Raw genomic sequence first — 17403 nt, 5'->3', positions numbered from 1 at the left:
CAGTGCAGCAATCGATTTCGGATGTTGGATAAATATTTTGTACAAGCAAACATTCGACACCCAGTCTTCAAAGCGTTACGTATGACTTTTCTCGTACGTGCATATTTCTTCCATTACGTTTATCGATTTTTCAAACCAAAACTACTGAAAGTTACGCGGTCTTTATTCCAAAAGAAAACAACCAACTGTTCAGTTTCGTTTAGTCTTCGGTTACTGACCTGGCTGAGTTTCATTACTAGAGCCAATCGTGAGCGGGAACCTGAAACAACACAGTATGAACTCACGCTGAAAATCCTTGGACGTAGGAGTAGCTGATAGAGCAGACTCGCGGTATTCTTCCAAACCTCGAACCGAGTAATTGGCACTACATCTTCATCACCTTTCCCACCCACAGCTTCGATAAATTAAGTGTCACGCGGGGACCAACGAGAAATGGTAATGCGATCGATGTTGAATATTGCTGCGGTCCAATGAACACACGAAGAGCTTTCGTGCAGCCTGGAACGAAACGGCTTTTGCTCAATTTTTCAGTTTTTCTCTTGATCAGCGAAACGGAATGCTCGACGGCAAGAACCGTCAATAATGATTTTTTTTTTTTTTACCAAAGGAGAGGATTCTATTACCTGCGTACTCTATATCGGTAGACTGCCAGCGACAATCACTAGTCATTTGAGGATCAAAACCCTTCTTTGAACCCATATTTTTTCCACCCAAATAAACGAAATCCCCGCAACTTCGGTACCGTCGAAAAGCGTCTAGATTTCCTCTCTGATGAGCCACCAACGGATGATTAGAAATTCATGTTATGGTCCAACGAACTGGTTTTTTTTTTCAAATGAAATAATCCTCTTTGGAAGTGAAGAGGTCCGTTGAGTTCTCTCCAAAAATAAATGGTGCCCGGTTAACCTCGTTTGCCTGTGACAGAGAACCGGTGCTTCTGGGATCAAAGAGTTCTAGTACGAGTGCACGTCAATGGGACTTTGTTGAGATCTGACCTCAACGGCGTAGTAAAATATAAGGTTCGCGGAGACTGCAGGGTGTAGAATTAGGCAACCAAAGGCGGACAGCTGGAGATCTATGGTCACGCTGGATGTCGACCATCACCAGACGAAACTCAAAACCGAGGAGGGTAAAATTTAACATTCGACACATAATACAAGAAGCAATCTCTCTCTCTCCATACCTTGGAATATTCCTCCCCTCCGAAGTGCGCCACGGCACTCGAAGTTGGAAACTTTTTCAAGGTCCAGGGGTTATAAACTGCGGAGAGATCAATGTTTCGCGAGGTTTTATTGGGTGCGGATGCTGTCGCAGCCTGGTTCTCGGCGCCACGTCTCTTTCTTGCCTCTCGGTTCCTCTCACGTATGTATCCGGCGAGCCGATGGTCTCTTTCCATACTTAGTTTTCCGGCTTTGCCGGTTACGCGCGGTGGCAGACAGCTTCACCCCCGTGTAACGACCCTGCTACATGCCAGTAAATGCTCGCCAGGCGTCAGTCATCTTTTATCCTCGGTGTACTTCGCGGCAAAGTCTCACCTAGCCTGCTCGCGTTGCGTACTACAAGGCGTGCCGCTTCGATACAAGGATCGATAAGTCTCCCGAGCGATTAACCGTTATCTCATCTGTAAGGTTCCGAGTGAATTCGTAATACCGTCGATCATTCCGGGTGGATATTAATAATCCTCTGCACCAAAATTTCTTTGCAGCTCGATCCCGAGGTTATGATCCCAGAGCTACGGCCTGCCGTTCCGACTCCTCGTCCTTATCGCAAGAACAAAGGTCGCTCCTCCTATCTCTCCCCTTCACTCCTTAATCGCTGTGATCCATAATTCCGTGTCATTCCACCGACCGTGGAATACTGTAATGATTCGTCACAGATTACTGTGCTTTCCCCTCGAGTGAAAAAAAACTTCTCCGGAGTCAACGAACGGGCAGCATTTCCAATACCCGCATCGACCGATGCTCTACAGACGTTGAAAGACGCGGTAACTTTACTCCCTGAAGAATTTTACATGCCTACAAACATCTCGAGAATTTACGTAAAGCGTTCCTCACAACGCGCGATACTTTAAAGACGAATGCAGGAATGCCGTTACCTCGCGAGGGAATGAGTCAACTATTCATGAACGAGTTGTTGGAGTGACGGAATAGCGTATTCCGAAATTCGCTGTTCAGTTTTGCGTTTCACGCTACTATAAACGGACGGTGCTACGATCGACGTAAGTGTGGTAGTCTGCGCTATCCGAACTGTAACTACGCGATCTAAGGAAGGGAGGAAAAACAGGCAAGAGTTCAAGCGAACGTCGAATATGGAAAAGTTGGAACATCGGGAAGAGACGCTAAAAGAAGTCTTCCTCAAAAATTAGTTCGACGAGGGTAAAAATAATCAGAGCATCGTCGGTAGATAGAGCTCTTCAATTCGTCACTGCTAAACTGGTGATCATTGCCATTATTTCCGAGGCATTGATGAGGCGGCTTCGGGTTGACGAAGCTCGTGTATGTATAAGAGGGAACCCTTGAAACCGTCATGTATTCTCGAAGCGAACAGCGAGGTGATGGACGAGCAGGGCTGAGTTGTTGCGTAACTGCCAGACTCAGGGCTCCTCCAAGCGATGGATTAAGATTAAAAAAGTACGTTAATTGCACGAGTATCAACCGAGCTCCGGCGTGCCGTAAGGAAATCATTTCTGTTCTGCGGGGTATTCCAACAATTTCTTGCCGGCGTTCCGGGAAGAACGTGATTTTTCGTTAGCACGTAGCGATAGCGCACGAAATTTGAACGTGCGGAACGAAAAAAGGCCAAACTCAGCAATCCCTATTATCACGTTCCGTAACCTTCTCGAGGGAAGATCATCCCCGGGTGATCAGCGGAAGGAAAAGAGACGGAGGTCGCGCAGGTTCACCTGTTCTCTTATCGACCTTGTTCGACGTTTACCAAAATTGGGAAGGATTTATCTGACGCTACGGACGTTCAGCGTCGAGGGTGGCCAACGTACTCGGGTAGGCTTCGTCCAAATGGGGATAAAAAACGGCGGAGGAAAGCATGGATAAATTATTCAGCACCTGGTGGTGCAAAGGGCGGTGCTTTAAACCCTTGGAGCTTCGTTCCTCGCGCCCTACGGGCAGTGGGGGTCCTCAGTTTCTTTCGAGCAAAGAACTTTGACTCATATTCTTGACATGGCGCACCGTACCCGTAAGTAGCGCCTGTCACGCAAGATAAACAGGATAATGGCTGCCTTAATAGCCGCGTATGAGTCGGGGGACTGAATGACTGCAATCTCTCTCTCTCTCTCTCTCTTCCTCTCTCCCTCTGTCTCAATCTCTATCGCTATCTTCTAGTCTCTGTCTGTAAGTGATATTTTGGCAGGTGCGTTTCTTAGACGACAAAGACGAATGGCTAGTGATTTCCAGCTCAAATGAACAGACGATTAGCAACGCGATTACACACATGTAATATACTTATAGGTATACAACGTTGCCGTTACCGACAAATGAACTCTCAACTGACCTTGGAAACAGTTTGGAAGACACAAAACGAGGTACAAAATATCGCTGGGAATTGCGACCGCAATATATTTCGTGTATGTGACGTGAGTGTTTTCAAAAATATTCCCGGAAATTTTCACTGACTTTTACCACCCACGGTAAATACTTGAAAATTTATCGATTCACGCGAGCGCGTAATATACACGGCTACCACCTGTCCTCCGGGATAGCAATAAATTAAGAAACTTCTGTCTCTCGCTCTCTCTCTCTTTTTTTTTTTACCCTACGAGCCTTGAGGTTAGCTCTCCGAGTGTATAGTCGGTGTGTAGGAAGGAACGAGGGAAAAGAGCCTGCGGTGGAGCGTGCATCTGTGGCTTTTCCGTAATTAAGGGCTGTCCCAGGCAACTCGAGGCAAAGTCCCTGCGCTCTAAGCTGACTTCAGCAAGAGTCTCGCTACCTAGTCGGTCCGCCTGTCCGTCTGTCTGTCTAAGACCAAAAGAAAGATGGAAAGAGAGAAAGAGAAAGCGGGTAAAAATGTAGTGTAGAACACGGGCGAACAAGTGCTCACTTCCCACTCTGCGGTAAATGTTGATCGATCAATCGCGTACGTTATGCAACTGGATTTCTTATCCACGCGAAGGTAAAAGCGGAAAAAGCATCGCACGATGATTTATTTCAACCACCCGGTGGATGGGGCTAATTTATGGAACCGTACATGTATACACACCACGCTTGGTCTGAAAATTTTACGACCTAATGGAAAAATTCCCCCACCTTTCTTCGCAAATATTTTTATACAAAAATTTCAATTTGTGAAAGGGCCTCGAGGCGGTTCATTTCGATCACTCTTTTTTCGGTACGGGCAGGGTTTGGAAAAATTTAGGGTTCTTCATCGGGAGACGGGTTGAATGTATCACCGAAATGGGACGCCATCCGGTTTTCCCGGGCCAATCACGCGCTATTGATTACCGGAACCGAGTGCGCACCAACTTACACACTATCCATTGGACGGCAATTTCAATTAATCAGATAGCACGAGGGTCGGTAACGATGACGCCTACAGCGAACGCGTTGAGCATAAATTGAAAGGAACGAAGAAACTCTTTCGAGTTCGAACTTTTCCGCGCTTTACGTATTTGCAGACTCGACGACAAGTTTGTCAAACACTGATGTGCGAAGTCCGTGGTTATATTTTCACCGTCTTACTGTAGTTTCCTCGTCGCTTATGAAAGCTGACGAGCCTCCCGAAAAGTAGAGAGAATTGTTTCTCTTGATGAGCTCGTGCGTCTTTCTTTCCCTTAGAACCCGCTCATTCAGTTTTCTTCCCTTTCGCCCAGTTCTCTGGCTATCTGTTATCTCGCTCCCCGTTTTTCCCAATGTTGCAGGTTCGTTTTTCTCCTTGTTTACAAAAAAGTCTCCAATTTTTCAACACGAAAACCGACACCACAGGTGCAAGACATACGATAAGTTGAGTGAATTAAACGTCAGGTGATCAACCTATTTCCGGTCATTGATTATCCGAAATTTCCTTATTGCAGAATAAACAACCAGAAACGCTCATTGTCAAATGATTTTGGTTCGACGAATGCCGGTTAATAGCTGATTGCAGGCTGCAGTCGAATTTGATTTGGACACAATGGGTTCGGGTGACGAGCTTCGATAGCCTAAACCTTTCGACAAAACGCAACGTTTGGAGTATAGAATACGGATTGTAAATTGACTTACAATCAGTCAATTAAACTGCGTCAAGTTTACTCTGCTAATCATCCGTCGAGTTCCCGGCAGGATTCTCTGGCAGTACTTTTGTTACATCAACCCTCATCCGAGTAGCTCCTCCAAGTGTTTGTCCAGAATAATCATTGTTTTACCAAGACACACTTCCCGAGCTCTCATTCCCCCAGACATCCTATTCCGTGTAGTACTCAGCTACGCACAAAGACGCCATTTCGACTTGAGGCCGCAGCCACCGCACCGCCTTTCAACTCCGTCGAATGGGGTGAGTGACTTCGACTTCCAAGGGTGGAATAATTTAATACTCGACACGTGTCTCAGGGAAACTCTTACAGTCTCTTTGCCACCTCGTGGGAATATATTTCGAGGTGATTTCCTATCGTCGATGAGGCGGGAAGAGAAAGAATCGCCATCGAAGCTGGATTGGTTAGCTATTTTCTCGTGCGATGAGGCTTGGCACGTAAACTTCTGACCCGCAGTACCAAAGAGTTGTTAAGCCTTCGAAGATCCACCGAAATTATTTCAATGCACAGGAGAAAAAACTGAGTCAATACGTTACTGAGTTAAGACCCTGGCTTTTTCGCTCGGTCGCGAAACTCTGGTGGCTTATTGTCTGCTTTCCCCGGAAATGGAAATTGGGGTTCTCCAAGCTGGGTGAGCAGAACGGTAATGTCTCGGTCCTTAATATTGAGAGGGAATCAGCGGAGACGGAGGGTACTCAAAATTTATGCGAGGATATTTCAGCATTATACCTGTACTCGTATACAATTTCGTATCTTACAACCAGATTTTACCGTCTGCTCGATGAAATCCTTTCGTAAGCGATCCTTCGTTCAAGTTTACAACACATCGGAATAAACAAGCCGTGCGAATGCGTTGCCCATTCGCGGGACATCGTCGCAAAGAAGTTCGACACCTTTTCCCAAAACTTTTCAGCACACACAAGCGCGCAGATCGGACGTTTGTGTTAATATAAGATAAACTTACGCGAAGAAGGATTTCGTTGAAAGAGGTACAACAGCCAGACGTTAAAAAGTTGTTAAAAACTTCCTTTCAATTCTCGTGTATGAGAACGCGTGTGTTGTGGACAGGCATTTCGTGCAGGTAGACAGCTTACTCGATGTGGCCAAACCTTGACTACCAGCGATCTCGTGAATAGAAAATTCAGTGCACCCATGCACCCATCCGCATTGTGTGGATCCACGTGTGTTCGTACGTGAGATGGCAGCTAGAAGACGACACACATACCGAAGTTCCTCTAATGGCAAGTTCCAGAGGATTGTGCCTCAAGTTTAACATGATTTAGCTGGGGATTCTCCGTGAGCCGAGCGAGGTCTGACGTGGAGCTGGAATAATTGAAATTCCGGAAAAATTGCGGAGCGTGGAAGAGGACATTTTTACTGGTCATATCGTACGTCAGGTTAACGAGAATTTTTAACAGTCATTAGGGGCGTAACAGCTGATATGGCTAATTAATTTCCGAGGCTTGCAAGCCGAGGTATATTATTGACGCAGAATAATTTGCTGGGGTCATCAGATTGGAAAGATGATTCCAACGGCCAGGATCCGGAGGCACGAACTTGAATCATGGCTTCCTAGTGATATCGGGCGACTTGGTGCCCTGACAGGGCGAAGCTTCTCCCGGACTGAGGAAGGGCAGACCCTCGTTAGGAAGAGAAACTTCATCCCGATGAGCGTAACGTCTCCATTGCACGTCACCAAGTCTTCGAAAACTTTGTTTACCCAGCTCTCGAGTAGTTTCGAGATCAGGGTGACCGTTGACCACCCGCGAACCCACTCAGTCGACACTTGAACTCTGCGAATTTTGACCCACCCCTCAACCACCTCGAGTGCAATTTCCTCCGATAGTGACGACGAACTGCCGTCGTTATCTCGAGTCTGCTAAGTGTCATCAGCTAAGCTCAAGCCCAACTAATTCTCCGAGCCTTGGTGAATGGGAGGCATAGAATTCCTATGTTCGCTAATGAACGGCAGGTTACACGACGGAGCAGTGTTGCTTGTTTAACACGACCGAATCACGTGGACGTGAACAAATGTGTCAACATTTATTAAGACGTCGGTGGAGGAGTAGACGAACGGATGGGAAAACACCGAACGCTGAGTCACTTGCAATACACTCCAACGCTGTGCGGATTGCACGTAAAGCGGCTGCCCTCAAACGGTATTCAAACAAGCAATTCAGCTCGCGGTAATCGCGTCTTCGCAAACACATCTTGCGTCACCGTTGTATGCCAAGGTCCTTTTGCGAATAGCCGAGCGATACTCTCGTACTCACAAATAGCAAGAATTGTCTGCTGCGGGTAAAAATAATTCTAGGTAGGTCCAACTAGGTGTGTTGCAGTGAAAAATAACAAAGCTTGCGGATGGATTTGAACTGCTGAATTCCAGTCCCATAGTTACTATGGATTTCACTTTTAGCTTTGCAGCCAGTCCTCTCCTATCGTCGACGAGGATTTTCGACCAGACCACGCGCTCCATCCATGCTTTATTCGGTTCATCCACTTCGACCGTCCAGCAGATTGCAACGCCCAACCGCAATTCGGCCTCAACCATTCCAAACCAAAAACGAGTGATGAAAAGATTCTGCGGATATACGGGCGTCGGATGAATCGGGAAAATAACTATATATGTAACGTATGTTGGACCGATTCCCAGATACTTCTCGATGTTGAACGAACGGGGAGATATTATATACCGTACAGATCACTTTGAATGGTGAAACTGGATGAAAGGAGTATATCTATTTTGAAGATATATCATTAGTTTCTCATTAAAGTTAGCTGGGAAATCTCGGCTATTGAACTCGTAATATCAAAAGAATCGTCTGCCATGGACACCCACGGTGGACGAGAATGCATATAGCAGGGAAAAAATGTCTCAAAGACTCCTGTCACTCCTACGTTCTCTTTGCCCGAGTATCCTCCACCTACATACAATGCTCTAGCGAAACACGATGAATCAAACCAGTGCGCTACCCGAGAGAATAACCTCCGATGCTGCATCGTGTGACGCCACTGCACCGACACATTGTCACGGCTACGAATAACAAAATAAAGAACAGACGAGCAAGGCGTATGGAAAGAAAACAAAGACGAAAAAATATGCAAAGAAGTTACGCGAGACCGGCAGAGGGTGATTGGAATACGGATTCCTGATGCTGTGAGACCCTAGTAAAAGCTCGCAGAGTATTGCAAGATCGGTGAGGTGCAGTCATCGAGATAAAAAAAAAACCGAGGCGCAGAATTTCTTGACTTTTTGCGTGCGGTGCATTTACGATGAGTTTTATACACAGGTACGGATATCATACAACGAAACGACAGATTTCTTTCTTCAAACTGTGAAAAAGTCTGCAATCATAGTAAAAGTTTTCCCTATATTTTCCATCCAACTTATCGATACCGTCATATTGTTATACACGGAATTTCGGTGCAAAGAAAATAACGAGAAACGATCGTGTGTACCACCCATCCTTTGCGACTAGCACTTCTGAAATCAGGAAAGAAATCTCTAAGAAACTTTGCGTAGTCGTAAGTGAGGGGAAAATGCAGAACGATGCATCTTGAAGTTGTTATGCAAGACGGATCAAAGCGATGTGATTCCTTGAATTAATGTGCTTCGATCCACCAGTCCTGACGCGAAGGTTATAATCGACGAGAAATAGAATATCACGTAAAAATTCCAACATTCCTGGACCAGAAACTCTTCCGCTGAACCAGCGATCTTCAACAATTCGAGGTTTCCGATAGGCTGATTCTGAGCACCGTTCTCTGACGAATTACCACTCTGTTTCGACCCATATTCGGAAATGGGCTGTCCGTTCTTTCCCTCGAGGAACTTCCAAAGTTGGTCATTCCGGCAACAGAACGAGGGTAACCGACCGCTGCCATTAGCGTGCGTTGTTACAAACGAACGCTTTATTTGACGCCCCACCATTTCGCCCTTACCCAGCTCATTCTCACTTCTCGACTTTCTTTGACCCTCCGGCCTGGCTCAGAAGCAAAGTTTCAAGTTGGGGATCCTCCGGACGAACTTCTCCTCGTGTAGGCGATTTGACGAGAGTATAAGCCGCGTTAAGAAGAGGAGGAATACCTTCTCGGATATGAACAGCCCCGACGACCCTCAGTTTTCTCTGAATCATTCACGCGTGCGTTTGAATAATAAGCCGAGAGGACGAAGCTTCACGGGATTGAAACGGGACGTGGGCGAAAAAGGGAAAAACATTCAAAGTGGAAACGGCGAGACCTAGACTGCAGGGGTAAAGTTAAGTATGAGTTAATAAAAGCGTGCTGCCACAGCGAGATAACGTTGGGAAACGCTCGTGCAGGAGAGCCTGGGGTGTAATGGAAAAATAATAGGAGGTCAAAGTTTTAAAGGGTGTCTTATGCAAGGCATGCTCCTTGCACTCAAGCTTATAACTCCGATCCTCTCTCTCTCTCCCGCTTTCACTCCGTTGCACGGTTTTGTCCATAACAATCTGGCGTGGGTGCCACCGCGTAACTTAGGCCGGACGTTACATCGATCAGGACTTCGGTGGCACCTACTGCACCGAAGCGTACGAGCCGACGAGAAATGGACCAAAAACCACAATAAACGTTGCGGCTTCGTTGGAGTAAAAAGTTTGCCCGATACCGGGGGCGTACGGAGATTTACACTCCGCCACGGTCGGTCAGTAAAGCGTGTAATTATCGCGTGATCGAGGCTAGAAACGAATGGATAAATAAACAAATTTCGAAAACACGCGGCTTTTATTTCCCCTTTTACTGTAATCGAGGCTTAATTGTTCCGTTTGCTCATCGTTGCGGAGAGCTTATTCAGCTGGAAGAAACGGCGGAGGGCACAAGGTGCATGTGCGATATGTTGAAGGTGAACGGCAAGCTACAACTTCCTTCTCGTGTGCGACTCGTGACGGGAATCTGAGAAAACTGGCACGCTACTAAATTGCATTTGGAAAACGAAAAATGTTTTCAGCTGCGGTGCACCGCGAGTTCTTGCTCTTTTTATCGGGCGTTGGGATTCGGTTGTAGCACTGCCGGAGCCAAGGTGAACCAACCGTAATCCAACAAAGAAGATTTTCCAGCAAGTCTACCCGCTTCCGCGCAGGAAATGAGAATAAGACGTCGTCGGATCGCCTCTGGACCTCCGTCCATCCGGGTATCAGAGAAATATATTGCCACCCCGACGTCAATGATACAAAACTGCTAGTGTGGGATTCGCGCGATGACGAATCTCTTCTCCGTTCTCTGCTGGCGAAAATCCTCGTCATTGCACTTTCGAGTAAATTTACTTACTTAGATCAATTTAAGAGCATAGTGATCAAAACGTTGTTGCCGGACGTGTAGGACTATGGGTGAAGAGTCAGGGCGCGGTGTGTCTGATAAGAACGACGAGAGTAACAGTGGGCAATAACGACGTTCAATATTAATATTACGTAACGAGAGAGTTCTATCGTCATCCGTATACCGCCGCTATTTGGTTATATCCTCGAAAGCGCTGGCGTCACGTTTCTTTATTAAGGCACGCATCAGCGAGTTGATGACGTTCAACGTTTCGAGTTGATTGAACGTGGATCAGGTGCACCCGAATGGGAGGAGTAAAACTTTATCCAATTATGTCTATTCACTTTGCACCGCTTTGGCTCGCGATCGTAACTCGGTTATTTTCGCTGCAGACGAGCGAACTACCCTCGAAGGGAATTTCTCCGCATCCTCTCAATCCGCGAGGCAGAGTAACTCGATCAATTCACGGCAAATAAATATACCTATACAATTTTAACGACGATTCAATTTTCCCATTTTCTCACTTAGTCCCCTGTATCTACACGTCGCACGAACGCCACCCAAATCCAATAGAGATGTGTGCCGCGCTGTCTTCCCACCCGAACGTAAAGAGAAACCTACCCAACCCTCACGCCCGACTATTTTCTTGTCAAAAACAATCCCTAGCAGACGTTGAAGGCCCGCCTTTCGGTGTGGCTTGGCAAATTCAATTTCAAGCAATTGCTGCTTCTGCAAACTGCACCGTCGCGCATGGACGGAAATTCACCAATAAACTTCACCCCGAGTCTCGCTGCAAGTTTCAGATTTGACGCTGATCTTGGTTAAGACGCGAAGCTTGAAGCTTTGCTCGACGTGTGCGGAGAAATCGTTGAGGTGACGAGCTTTGAGGTATCGGAGAGTGAAAAATAATAAAAACGTACCGGCTGGTTCGGCACACGTATAATATTCAAAAGCTACCGAATGAATGCTGAAAAGTTTCAACTCGACGAGGTTTTAGAGTTTCCGACTTCCGGAAGGGGTATACCTCTAATGCGCGTGACATATCTATAAACAGACCCCGCATAAAAGTGCATATGAAGATAATTTAAATTCACTCAAATTAATGCGCAACAGCGTCAGAAGCTGTCGGCCTTCCCTTACCGTCGGCCAACCAGGTCAACGAGGCTTACGTCTACATAATTAAGTTACCGTCAACTTGTTCAATTAACTCCTACCCTCCCCGTGTCAGCGATGTAAAGGGTGTAACAGAAGCATCCAGTTTTTCCCGATTACAAATGGAAAGCAGAGGATGTGCGGTCGATGAGGAAAGCGAGAACTTTGAACGAAATTTTCCTCCTACTTCGTCCTCCCCACAAGGAAAATAAAGCGAAGCGAAGGAAACAAAAAACAGGTGCAAATTCGTCAACCCCATTGGCTAGGCCTCGACGAGATAGCTATCGCCATGCCGGAGAGATTACTGACGTCTGCACCTGTTGCCGCGGATAAAGTAAACTGCCGAAACAAAGCCCTTTAGTCAGTTAAAGGCCGCCCTTCGCCTAAATCTTTGCTTTTTCACTGCAGAACTCTACCGAACTCTTGAGAAGAGTGAAAACATGTTTTAGAAAAAAGTATCGAACACGTTTGGAACGTCGAGCTAATTGAATAGGGACCGAATGAAATGGATTTGCACCTGAATTTGCGAGTTCATGAATTCAAACGATTTCGAATCTAGTTTAGTCTAAGCTGTTGGAGAAAAATAAAACTACTTTGAAATGACAGTGCTACGTTTTACATTGAGTAATAATTCAAATCACCAACCTATCAATTAGTGGGAAAATTTCATAGCGCAGCTGATGTGGCATACTTCATTCCGTTCTATTGAGAAAGTACGTTATTATCTCGGGATAGAACTCGAGAACACGAAAATTTTAGGCTGATTATGACAGAAACAATGGAAAGTACCAAGCACAAAGGAGACGGTCAATGAAAATCCTATTGCGTTCGCCGACCTTTCCATTTCTTGAATTCAAAAGCCTCGAAAATTGGCAAGCTATGAAATTACGCGAGAGACGGTTTTTCGCCAGGCGAAATTCCGCCACTAACGATACCTGCGAGATTGAATATTGATGTGCCGGTATTCACCGAAGGAAGGGAAATGAACGAGCTCAGCAAATGTGACGAAACTTGGTGATGAAATATCGAATAGCGATTCTTCTTGACGTGTAAAAGTGTTCGGGTAAGCATAAATTCTACATTTACGCGGAAATCGCGATAAATGGTATCGAATTTTCGGAAAAAATTCTTCAGATACGATATCCTCACAAGGAAAGTGCCCGAGGTTTACCTTACATAGATTTTCTCTATTCAATGATGTGTTGTAGTGGATCAAAAAACATTTGCCACGTACTTTTTACTTGAGGGGTAAAAGCCAGCCTCAAAGCTAACCCCCAAAAATCGATTTTTTTGATAATGACGTCAACATCTTCTTCACTTTTTAAGCGGCCGAATCGGCACATGAAAAAATACGTATCCAACAATAAGGTTTTTTTGACATACTGCAACGCATCACAGAATAAAAAAAATCAACGAAGTACACCTCGGGCATTTTCCTGGTCAGTACATAAACCGTGGTCCAGTAAAATTCAGAACAAAACTGTAAATATTATCATACTTATATGGATTGGCATTAAAATTTTATAAACTATACTCAAGCATAGTGATTACGATTATACAGTAAATAGCATAGTAATCACATTATAAGTTTGCCGTGGCAAATTTTACTGCACGAAGTCACAAGTTCAACTTCCCAAGTAACCATAGCGCCACAATTTGACGGCATAACTTTCGCAACCCAGGATTCTGATTGGTACTTTTTTCCAGTAGATGGTGAAATTATACGAAGTAATAGCTGCGCGTAGGTATAGCAGTAACTGCATACAAAACCCGTGGAGAGTAGCTGCCGAATGCAGTGTTGCACCAGACTGCACGGTGATGAATGCATCCCGGGTAGCATCTGCGACTATCCCGCAGCAGAGGGAGTTCCAACAAGTTGAAAGGAAAGCGAGTGAATCCCCCGGCAACGCCCAAGGCGTCCGGAACAATGTTTTTCCTCGATCTCATTCGCGCACGTCGGTTCTAACTCACGAGTCGCGTGTTAGAGAGACGGGAGATGCAGGGGCTCCTAGAATTTTCTCTCAGTGTCATAAATAAATTCGCGCCCATATCCCGCACGCGCCGTTTCCACATGTATCCGGTATACCGGCGTATGTGGAGGCCGTGAGCCTTATCTTGCGAGCGAAAAATTATTCGGTGAACCAGAGCGAACCAGCTCGAGCCAATTCGAGCCGTTCCCCTCGGGTTCCAATTTCACCTTCGTCCTCGGCCAGTGGACTCGCCTCGGATCTTCGCCAACTCCGTACACCGTCGATACGAGAGGCGTCGAGGGCGTCGGGAGACCCTTGAAAATGTAATAAGGCCGGTAACACGAATTTACGAGCCGAAGAAACTTGTTCCTCGTACAACAAGCCTGCACTGCCAGCGTTCCACCCACTGCAGTGATGCGAATAAGTCGGAAACTCGGATCGCTCCGATTCTCCAGCGTCTCCCACGCGTTGGAATCTCGCCTTAGCTGCAAGTGTCGCTTTAAAAAAAAAAATAATTTGCTAGCCCAGCGGTTCGCAGATCTCGGAGCAACGTCAGCGGGTTCGTTTAGGTGAAAAAATGAAGGGTCGGCTCCTTTTCCGGGGAACGGAACCGGGAACCGGGAACCGGGAAGAAGTAACCGACCGTGTGACGTGGCCAAAAAACGGTGATCGTTATTCACGCGACCAACGCAACGACGTAAGTGGACACAATCGCGTTGCAGTTCGTATAAATTATCCGACACGCCTGAGAATTTATTATCGACGAAGGTTGTACGCCGAGGAAATCGGATTCGTCCGCGCCAGACGTGACGTCGGAGACTTACCGCGTATGGGGTGCACGTGTCTATGGTAATTTCAAGTGGCTCCCCGTAAACAGTAAGCACCATATGCAAACGGCACGGAATTAATTATAGCCATGAACGAGAGGTCGGTCGCCGTGGAGCGAACGCGTGAGCCGGGGTGATAATTTAATTTCGAATATTATGGTCTCGGATTTCACATGGGATTAGAGTCATAAACAGGGATGTGTGTTTGCATCGCATGAATATTTATTGTCAAATAACGCTGCCATTCCCTCGGAACGAACGGCAGGATTAAATATACTGCTAAGTTAACTGTTGCCCGTAAATCGGTTGATACCGTTCCAACGACTTCGGTCAAAGCCTGACGTGCGTTTAATCTCCATGTATCGTTTACCGATTTGGCAATTAAAACTCACGATCAGCTCCGCATACCGTCGGTTAATAATCCAGCTAATCGCCGTCGATTCGCGTTGGTCAGGAGAAGCGAATCGGCCACCATCCATTACCGTTTTGATTCGCCCGCAACAACAGCCTGCACTCGAGCGATTAGCGTTCAACCGGCAACATAACAGAGAGGCCATTAGTGCCGACACGATTTCTTTGTTACGAGCCTAAGGGTAGCGATTTTTCGCAAGGTATCAGACGGCCCTCGCCTTACCTCAATCAAGACTAAACCCTCGCGCACGCGACCGCTGATCCATGACCGGGGCAACGAATGAAAGAGAAAAGGGTCAGCTGAGCGAGGAAATAGCGCGTTGCAAGGGATGTAAAAAAAAAAGGTCGTTTCCCGGCTGATCTCCCGGAGCTAACAGATAAAGGATCGGTAGGTGGACGTACCTCAGTACCGCACGTTATCATCCACCGTGAACAAGGACGGCCTGCGCGTGAACGTGAGCAAAAAAAAAAAATCGCTAATAAAAAAAGATCGAAGAAAGACGAAAAATGGCTCCTTAAATTGCGATCATCTTTCAAACAAATCGAACTCACTTCGTCACCGCGACGTCGTTACGGCGTAAGCTGCACCGGGTTGCTACGACTAGGACTTGTTACGGTTTCCCGTAACAAAGTTCCGCGATTCCTGATCTGCGCAAACCCAGTTTCGATTCGCAGTAAACACGGAGCCTCGCTTTGTGCGCGCAATTTCTTGCGTAATGAAGCAGGGAGGGTGCAGTAGGTGCGCTGTTGCATCCGCCGGTGAAAGACTCGGCAATATTGTCTCCCTGAAATCCGTGCTGTGAAACTCTACTGTGCGTACACGTTCACCGTGTCTGATCGTACACGTCTACACGCGCCGTATACTTCGTGGAAATTGGGAATAAGCGTCTGGTTCGGCAACTCCCTCGGGTTGTTGTTGGTAGCTCGAGGCTTCACACGAACACGTCTCGCAGGAGCCTCAGGCTGTTACCGACGATGTGGATAATGTAAACTTGATTTCTCGCCCTCCGGATTACTCGGTATTTCAAAGGAACATCCCGCTTCAATACGTATATGGTTGCGCGTAAATAGGCGAATGAAACGATATTCCGAGGGGTTTATTCAGCGAATATGAGACTCGACGAACGGTTTCGACGACGTGACACGGCAACGTTTCCAGGTAGTAACAGGGAATCTCCGAATGGGATAAGTATTATGGATGGGAGGGTGGAAATCATCCGGCGGAAGAGAAGGTGGAACGGGAAGTTATTCGTTCCTGGAGCCTACATCATATCGCATTACATCAACATCCGCGCGTTTGGTACCTGGTTGCGGTATCTGTAAATTTCCTTCACGCGATGCTAAGGAACGAAACGTTCTCTCAGCTTTGAATTTTCCTTTCAACTTTTTGAGAAAACAAATTAAGGTGGCGGTGAGGGAAAGTGGTCGGTTTTCTTTCAGCCAGTGGATAGACTTATTTCTACGAAGTAATCATCTTCTTCTGGTTCTATTTTACCCTGTTCGCAGAAGGCTTTCAAGCCCCGACTCGTAAAATCGTGTCAAGATTCCTCGAGCTCCACGGGACTTGGGACACGCCAACGACCGATCGACTTTGGGACCAATGAACCTACTCGGCCGATCCTGCGCCCATGCAACCGGCGAAGGACCCCGCAAAACGATGCTTGCAGCCCCGCTGGCTTGATCCAGTCGAGTGTGCATTAATCCCAACGTCCACCCCACGGATTCTGCGGCAGACCCTCGACAGATGCACCGGCTCACTTAAAGCCACTCCAGGATTATAATGTCTGCTTCCGCTCCCCGAGGCGTCGTTCACTTTGTTTGGCCACCCCGACGCAAACCGTTACGGCTAATAAATTGACGGGAGGGAAATTGCGCGATGGGGGGTGACGTGAGGAGACGAAGAGAGAAAGAGAAAGAGAGAGGAATGCCCGAGAAGCTAGTACCCGGCAAATGATTAGCCGTGTTATTCACTGTCACAGACACATATTTCAAATTATTCATCAAGCTGATCTTTCATGGGGGAAAACAGCACCTACAAATGATCGAACAAATTACAATTTCAAGGGTGGGGAAAATCCGTCCGTCTTGTTGTCAATCCTGCACTCCGAGGTTTCGTTGAATTCCGCATAACAAAATGGTTAAAACGATGAGAAAATAGTTTGGCGATTCGTGGAGTGTGAATTTCGTACCACGTGCCTGTCGTTTCTCTTACCTCTTTCCAGTGTCGCGCTGGCTAGTTGTGATCGACGGACAATCCAGCCAATTATGACGGCACCGGGTGTAAGTGATGTATACCTGCGAGTCTGGATCTCCGCTACAAAAGATCTCGCGCGGATAATTGGCCCGGAAAATGAACCAGGGACTTCTCTGTGTGTCGTTGCCCAAGGGTCGTTGAGGTATCGGAGTCGCGTGCAAGTCTGTAGACTGATGCTGAATCGAACCACAGACTTCGAGAGCTCGTCTGGTGATTATTCGGTTCGATAATGAGATGAACCTGAAAGTCAACGGTACTATTATACGAAATGGAAGG

At 46.7% G+C, this 17403-nt stretch overlaps 1 long non-coding RNA gene across 1 annotated transcript in view; it reads right to left on the bottom strand.

The window, feature by feature from the left end:
• LOC124294927 overlaps window positions 1–17403 on the bottom strand; it is an 80270-nt gene that overhangs the window by 15734 nt on the left and 47133 nt on the right. Inside the window, exon 2 of the long non-coding RNA XR_006904820.1 lies at window positions 17086–17367. This is a non-coding gene — a long non-coding RNA (uncharacterized LOC124294927). The remainder of the gene's footprint in view (window positions 1–17085; window positions 17368–17403) is intronic.

The sequence above is a fragment of the Neodiprion lecontei genome, chromosome 6 (assembly GCF_021901455.1).
Source record: "Neodiprion lecontei isolate iyNeoLeco1 chromosome 6, iyNeoLeco1.1, whole genome shotgun sequence".
Classification (NCBI taxonomy): Eukaryota; Metazoa; Arthropoda; class Insecta; order Hymenoptera; family Diprionidae; genus Neodiprion; species Neodiprion lecontei.
The sequence above is the reverse complement of the archived record's forward strand: the minus strand, read 5'-3'. Positions and strand labels throughout refer to the sequence as shown.